Source organism: Palaemon carinicauda, chromosome 29, assembly GCF_036898095.1.
Source record: "Palaemon carinicauda isolate YSFRI2023 chromosome 29, ASM3689809v2, whole genome shotgun sequence".
Classification (NCBI taxonomy): Eukaryota; Metazoa; Arthropoda; class Malacostraca; order Decapoda; family Palaemonidae; genus Palaemon; species Palaemon carinicauda.
The window spans coordinates 54,633,271-54,641,848 of record NC_090753.1 but is presented as its reverse complement, the minus strand read 5'-3'; positions in this window follow the sequence as shown (position 1 = coordinate 54,641,848).

Sequence of the window (8,578 nt, the reverse complement as noted above, 5' to 3'; positions counted from 1 at the left end):
ATAATATATACAATAGGAATTATGTACAATTGTGTGACACACGATTGGTACATGGCTGCCCCCCTAAAAATGATATACTGTACATGTTAAATAGGGCGCCCTGATCTAGAGAGGCGAACTGTAGGCGGGTCATCTGGCAGAAGATAAGCAGGTTTTAGACGATATATGGAGACCCAGTCTTCTTTGCCCCGAATGTTTAGGAGGAATGCTTTCGGACTGTGTCGGATCACAAGGAAAGGTCCCGTGTAAGGGGGCGTTAACGGTGGCTTGCTGGTGTCGTTGCGCAGGAAGACGTGCGTTGCAGAGTGTAAGTCCGTTGGTATGTGATGCTTCGCTGGGGGCTTGTAAGTCTGGCGGCACGGAGTAAATTTTCTCACGACGTGACGTATGCGCTGGAGATCGTCGGAGGAGGTTGTCGAAGGAAAAAACTCGGCAGGGACGACCAACGGGTCGCCATACACCATTTCGGCTGCCGAGACGTCGAGGGCGTCTTTAGGAGTGGTCGTTAGTCCAAGGAGGACCCAGGGAAGCTGAGTAAACCAGTTGCAATCTTTGCAGCGGGACATCAAAGCTGCTTTGAGGGTGCGATGAAAACGTTCAACCATTCCATTGGCAGCGGGGTTGTAGGCCGTTGTCTGATGTAGGGTGATGCCCAAGAGATTCGCTAATGACGTCCATAATTGAGAGGTGAAAGTGGTTCCCCTGTCAGAAGTAATATGCTCAGGGATACCGAATCTTGAAATCCATCCAGAGAGTAAGGTGGATGTACATGAGGCGGACGTTGCAGTTTCCATGGGAATGGCTTCAGTCCAACGAGTGGAGCGGTCGATGACGGTAAACAGGTAACGATGTCCTTGTGATGTGGGTAGGGGGCCTACAACATCGACGTGAATGTGTGCGAAACGACGCTGAGGTTGAGGAAAGGTGCCCACTCCAGAATCCGTGTGTCGATGTACTTTGGAAGATTGGCAAGAAGTACAGGCACGGACCCAATCCTTAGCATCCTTAGAAATGCCGTGCCAAATGAACTTTGCCTTCAGCAGCTGTGCAGTAGAACGGCACGAGGGATGTGAAAGGCCGTGGATGAAATCAAACACCTGTCGGCGCATGGGAGCAGGAATCCAAGGTCCCGGTCTACCAGTACTGACATCACAGAGGAGGGTGGTGTTGGAGTTTTCGAGGGGAAAATCCTCCCAACGGAGGGACGTGCAGGATGTCCTACAAGCTTGATACTCTGGATCCTGTCGTTGGGCTTCAGCCAGGGCATTGTAATCCAATCCCAGTTGAACGGCAGCCAACGTGTTTCTTGACAGGGCATCGGCAACGGGATTCATTTTCCCAGGGACGTATTGGAGGGTGCAATTGTATTCAGCCACGGCGGAGAGATATCGGCGTTGACGGGCGGACCAGGCGTCAGACTGTCGAGTGAAGGCGTGCACCAGAGGCATGTGGTCTGTGCGAATGATGAAGGGCGTACCTTCTAAGAAATGGCAAAAGTGACGGACAGCCAAGTGCACCGCCAGCAATTCTCGATCGAAGGTAGAATAACCCGATTCTGCCTTGGACAGTTTTCTGCTGAAGAAGGCCAATGGGCGGGGCGAGCCTTTGACCACCTGCTCGAGTACTGCACCAATAGCGACGTCGCTGGCATCGGTGGAGAGAAGGAGAGGGGCGTGTGGGATAGGAAAAGTGAGAGCCGCAGCAGTTGATAGGGCCTTCTTTGCATTGCAGAAGGCCGCTTCTTGAAGGGGACCCCACTTCAAGTCCTTTGGCTTGCCCTTGAGGGAGGCGTAGAGGGGAGCAATAGTGGCGGCAATGGCTGGCAGAAAACGGTGATAATAGTTCATCATGCCCAAGAATTCCTGCAGAGCTTTGACGGTCGAGGGCGTGGGGAAATTCTGAACAGCTGCTACCTTCTCAGGGAGGGGATGGACTCCTTCAGGAGTGATACGGTGCCCTAAGAACGACACTTCGTTGGCGCCAAAGGTACACTTGTCGTACCGGACTACAAGGCCGTTCTGTTGCAGGCGGTCGAGCACGATGCGCAGGTGACGGAAGTGTTCCTCTTTTGAGGAGGAGAACACAAGTATGTCGTCCACATAACATACACAGAAAGGGAGGTCCCCTAAGATGCCATCCATGAGACGTTGAAACGTTGCCCCAGCATTACGAAGGCCAAAACAGGAGTAATTGAAGGTGTATGTGCCAAACGGAGTGGTGATGGCGGTCTTGGGGATGTCTTCTGGGTTCATAGGCACCTGATAATACCGCTTCAGGAGGTCGAGCGTAGAGAAAACCTTCGCTTTGTGCAGGTAGGAGGTTACATCGGTAATGTTTGGGAGGGGGTAGTGATCCGGTTCTGTTTGCATGTTCAGGCGCCTGTAATCCCCGCACGGACGGAGGGAGCCGTCTTTCTTCAGAACGATGTGTAAGGGTGACGACCATGGGCTGGAGGCCTTTTGACAAAGGCCCATTTTCTCCATTTCGGCGAACGTCTGTTTGGCGGCTGCCAATCGTTCCGGTGCCAGACGTCTGAATTTTGCGAAGACTGGGGGTCCCGTCGTCTTGATATGGTGATAAATACCGTGCTTGGCAGGAACCGTGGGCGTTTGGTGAAGTTCTGGTCGGAAAACTTCCGGGTACGACGTGAGGAGGTGGGCGTAGGCATCCGTGGGTGCGCTGATGTGGAGAGCGAGGTTAGAGGGGGCGGGTTGAAGAGGTGTCGACAAGTACGAGTCTGCGTTGACCAATCATCGGTGGGCGACATCGACCAGAAGGTGGAAATGAGAGAGGAAATCCGCACCGAGGATTGGCATTGTGACGTCAGCAACGAGAAACTTCCAATTGAATTTACCGTTTCCGAACGATAATGTGAGGTTCTCGTAATCGTAGGTGGGTATCGCAGATCCGTTGGCAGCTACCAAGCGGACGTCGGCAGATGTAGACAGACTACGTTGTGCCTTGAAGAGTTTCCTTGGCAAAAGAGAACGACAAGCACCCGTGTCTACCAGAAATCGCATGCCCGTTCCTGCATCCTGTAAAAAGAAAAGATTAGAAACATGGGAAGCCACCGCCACAAGGGATGGCCTACTTACACGTTTTTTGGCCACTGATAATCTTTGGCACATTTCTTCGAGGTTTCCCCGAATCTGAAGTGGTAGTAGCAAAACTGCAGCGGATGGGAGGTAGTAAGTGGCTGTAGAAGTCGTTTGTTGGGGCGCGAGCGATTGGTGGGTGGTGGGCGGCTTTGTCGCCGCTTCGGCACGTCACGGGGTAGGCGTGTATGTCCTACGGCATTCATGTCAGCTTCGGTTGACGTTGAATAGGCATCATCGTCGTCAGGGGTGGAGGCTTTGATGGAGGTCTTGAAGTTGCTGCATGATTCCTACTAACCCCCAGTTGTACTTGTTTGTTGAATGGTATCACAGGCCCCAACGCTGTGCTGTTTAGCCCAAAGATGTAAATACATTTCAATCTAATCCCTGTAATTCGTACATGTAATTGTAATTGAATAAATGATTAAGTAATTGATTAATTGTGATGATTTCTAAAGATTTTAATGTTTAAAAAAGGAAAGATTTTTTAATTATACTGAAAATATAATTGATTGCTGTGTAGATACGAGAGTGAATAATTGTACTTTAATTCACATTTTTATCTGTTAGAGAATATTTCTCACATTAAAGCCTTCCCTTTTCAATTACGTAGATGCACGTGAACATCAAGAACACAGCTTTCCCCAGAATGACATTACTTAAAACGTTTCTCTTAATCTCAACCAAAGGAAATCATCATAATGTCTCTATTCAGTTGTGAAAAGTTGTGGCAATGTTATGTGAAAAACGTATAGATATTTTTTAATGCATTTTGAAAATATGAGAGTTATGCTAGAGGATTTTATTTTATGTGAAAAAATGTGTAGAAATGACTGATCTGTCATGGTGCAGTGGTGATGTTGATTTAAATGAGCTGTGATTTATAACAAAAGGTAATTCCTTTTTTTCTTTTTTTACGCTTAGAAATTACCATGTGTGTTAACCCACTTACATTAAAGCTACATAGCGTAACTAACTAAAGATAAAAAAAACTGAGAATTGCATATATATATATATTTACAGTATATATATATATATATATATATATATATATATATATATATATATATATATATATATATATATATATATATATATATATATATATATATATATATATATATATATTAGATTGAAATGTATTTATAACTTTGGGCTAAACAACACGGCGTTGGGGCCTGTGATGCCATTCAGCAACCATGTACTAAGGGGGCTTAGTAGGAATCCAGCAGTTACAATGAAGAGATCTAGAAGGGCGCTCAGTAGATCCCGGACCTCCGCCGCGGCAGGTTATTTCTCGACCTTTTGCTCGATCTTGACCTTGACTTTTGACCTTAGCACATGTATTAATTGGCGTGGATTTTCATACACTCAAATATGAACCAAGATTGAAGTCTGTGACAACGATGTCCAAACTTATGGTTTAATCATTTCCATCTAATTATATAATAGTTAATCCCTGCAAGTTTCTTTACTCTGCGATTAGAATTGTGGCCAGGAAGCTGTTCGTAATGAAAAACACACACACAAATAGGGTCGAAAGCATAACCTCCTTCCAACTTCGTTGACGGCGGTAATGAGTAAAGATTAGAAAACAATGAAGATTACAATGGAAAGTTGAATAGATTTCGGACACTTTTTGCCTTGCAAACCCCCAACGCTATTCAACACTATATGTAATGCTTTATTGACATTCAAAATGCACGAGCACTCTCCTAACACCGTCAGTACACCAGAGAAAAATATTTGGGTTGACAACTGCAAACACGTACTAAATTCAGTAAAAACAAGCAAGGTACTGAATGTTTACTTTACCTGTATTGTACCAGTATTGTACAAGTGTTGAAACTATCCACTTTCTATAGACATTTTCTACTTTGCATATGCACCAAGCCGGTCACTCTGGAGTCTCCAATGTGCGTATGCACCAGCTACTGTAGGTGGTAACTGACAGACGGGGTAAATGCAACTAACTTTATTTCAACAAACAGCGAGCTTTTATACAACAGTTTCCGTGGAAGGTCACAAAAATTTATGTAGATTAATACAAGCACATACAGGCAGAAACGAGTTATCAGTGCGAGGGGAGAACGATAACAATAATATGCAGAAAACAGAGATACCCTTACAGTTTACGAGTGTGTGATATGCGTGCGGTACACTATTATGGGCCTCACTCGGATGCAAATCTCGCTTTTGTCAGATGACTTCTCGATTTTTAGTGGATATATCTGCGAAATAAGTATCTACTGATCGGAGCCGTTACGGTTATATGAACAGATGACTCCAAAATGCATCAACGGATCACCAGGGAGTTTTAGGCATTGCAAAGATATTTTGCTATACAGTGTTATGAAAATGTTCAATCATTCTTTGACATAATGCATTAAATCATAAGCTCATAGCTATTATAATTTGGCCGTGCTAAAGTGCAGAAAATATTCCTCTGTTGGTTAGTCGATTTTGCTCCCGGCCAAATTCCATGAGTCTGACATGGATGTTTCCACGGCCGGGGTCACCAAAGGGTTAATGGTACCGATAATTTTATGATTTAAAGATATGGTCTTTTCATCATATTACTGTTCAATGAATTAGGGATGAAAATAGATATTACTATAATTTCCTTTGAAAAAATAATTTTATTTAAATCTCAGAATTCTGGGAAATAATCTTATTTCGTCTCTGAATTTGATATGAAAAAGGATTTTGGCCTCTTGATTTTTACTTTATATCACAGAGTTTTCCCTAATTGCATCCAATCATTGAATGACCTTCTCTGGTCCAGCACCCTGCCCTATGGCCCAAAATCCTTAAAGCAAGTCCATAAACGCAATCACCGATAGATAGTTATGTCCCAGTGCTTACAGTACCCCGGCACGATGTTCACCAAATGGTACAATCTCGATATTGAAAATCTGTTCCGTTTCATCCCCCGAATGGCGCAGAAATTCCAAGTGGTTTTTCAATAGAACATCAAATTTGTGTTATCCATAAATTGCGTTTTGTCTTAACGTTCTTTTATTGACGCAAGATAAGATTCCGTTTTGGTAATGAGACTGTTTGATATTTCTGCTTCTTGTCTCTCACTCGTTGCTCTGTAATGGCGCCAATCTATTGTCATAAAAAGACTTTGACATCGTGACTCTGCGACTATTTTACCAATAATGATCTGATACTCCTTCGTTCTTCTTCTTCTGCCTCTTCTTCTTCCCGAAATTTTATCGGAGAAGAGAATAGCCACCTCTCGATAATGGATCTTGTATCTGGTTTGGGACTTATTATTGGACGCATTTCGCAGTAAAGGCAATAGTGCTCTTTCTCCATTTCATGTCTGGTCTTCGAAAAGGACTCTAAAGGTTTAAAGGCCGCTCAAGAATGGCAGAGGCCAGAGACAGTAACATTGTCCAAGAGAATGACCATATTACATATGATCAGCGATCAAGCCCCCTCTCCAAAAAAGCTAGGACCAAGGAGGGCCAGATAATGGGTGCTGATGACTCAGCAGATAGACTTATTGGCTCCCCTAAACCTCCCTTCGTTAGCCCACAAGGATGGTGAGGTTGTAGCAACCAAAGGAACTAACGAGCTTGAGTGGGACTCGAACTCAAGTCTGGCAATCACCAGGCAAGGATGCTACCTCATTACTTTTGTACTATTCTTTATCCTGCGAAGGTTCTAGCCCTTGCAAATGGATAAGAAACCTTTGCGTTATTCCATTTAGTAGTAAAGGTATAGGTTAAAGGTGTCAGTGCCAATTTCATCAGAATAGATTCTCACCAGAACGCCAGCCCAGCAAGCCCAACTCCCAACTGTGGGGCCCAAGCACAGCAGTGACCTACCCAGTAAACAGCTTAAACTCACTGTCCCAGGCTGGGATCTACCTGCCACTACGCAAATGCTATGCAAACTCGTTACCACTGTACTAGCCAGGAGCCTTAATTTCCTTATTTAGAGGCAATTTGGGAGACTTATTATGTAAGTGTTTATTCCAGGTTTTTATTGTCATTCCTTTTTGTCTATTTTTTTTTTTTTTAATTTATGATGATGAACGTTAATGTTTGTTGAACGTCCTTTAACTGGTGTTACATATGCGATGATGTAACACTTACCTCTACAGTATATGTCTATGTATCTATCAATATTTCTATATGTATACACAAATGTAGATAAACATATATTTTTATATATATCAAATATATGCACTTTTATATATATATATATATATATATATATATATATATATATATATATATATATATATACCTCCCTTTTCTCTCTCTCTTTATATATATTAATATATATACACACACATATATATATATATATATATATATATATATATATATATATATATATGTATATATATATATGTATACATATATTTATATATATGTATATGTATATATATAATATATGTATATATATATATTACAAAGCTGAACTAGTTTAGAGTGTATATTTTATTCATGTATTTCATTTTGTATGTAAGAGGTATATAGCTAGCTCGTAAAGTGAGTTCCTCTCTTGTAGTTTTTAGTAATTGTATGTAAATTATGTTAGACTTTCGTCGTTCATGCAATTGCAGTTTTCATTCAAGTCAGTATATGTAGATTTACGTTATTTTCAAGAAATAACTTTTTATTTCACGTATTTTGTTATCAAATCTTATGTAGTCAGTGTAAATGTGTTGTGCGAACCGTACGAGGTCTAAACAAGGGCTTATGTAATTTTTCAGTTTTTACGATATTCCGTCATGTTTGAGAGAGATTACGCAAGTGTTATATTTCCACGTGTTTGGGATGTTCTCGAAAAACCCAGAGTTAGTTTATCTTTTATTTTATTGTTCCAAGGAGGTAAGTAGGCATAGAGTTAGCTGGGAGAGTGTTGTCTTGCAAGCAAGGTTAGTTCTCCTGTTTGATAGATATAGTTGGCAATTTTCCACTGCTAGGCACTGCTCCCAAGCTTCTAGACCCCTGATCTAGAAGGTTCTAGAAGTTTTTAAATAAATATATATACACTTCCAGGAATACAATAACAGCAGAAGAGATCCAGCCATATCCCTTTGTAAGAGCCAAAGGTCACCTCCCTCTCGAGTGCCTGAAGTGTGTGCCCTCTCGAAAGTGAATAAGTTTTTATCAAGCATATATAGTGTGTATTGTGTTCAAACATTTAACACTCCATTGACAGATGTTTCATGAATATTTCGTTACTGTAAGTAAAGGTGTAGTATAATTTTTGTAACTGGCCCTGTGAGTTTAGGTTAAAACAGTGAAGTGTAGTTGTATTGCTACCTGGTCAGAAAATTCATGTGAGCTAAAAACATGTATGTTTATCAGTTACTTTTATGTAAATTTCATCAAGAATTTAATCACTAGAGTGTTAAAGTAAAAACTATTCTCATTAATTATCAAGATTAAATATTTGTGTAAGATTTAATTTCCAGCTAAACAAGTTATTGTATAATTTTCAGATTGCAAGGTTTT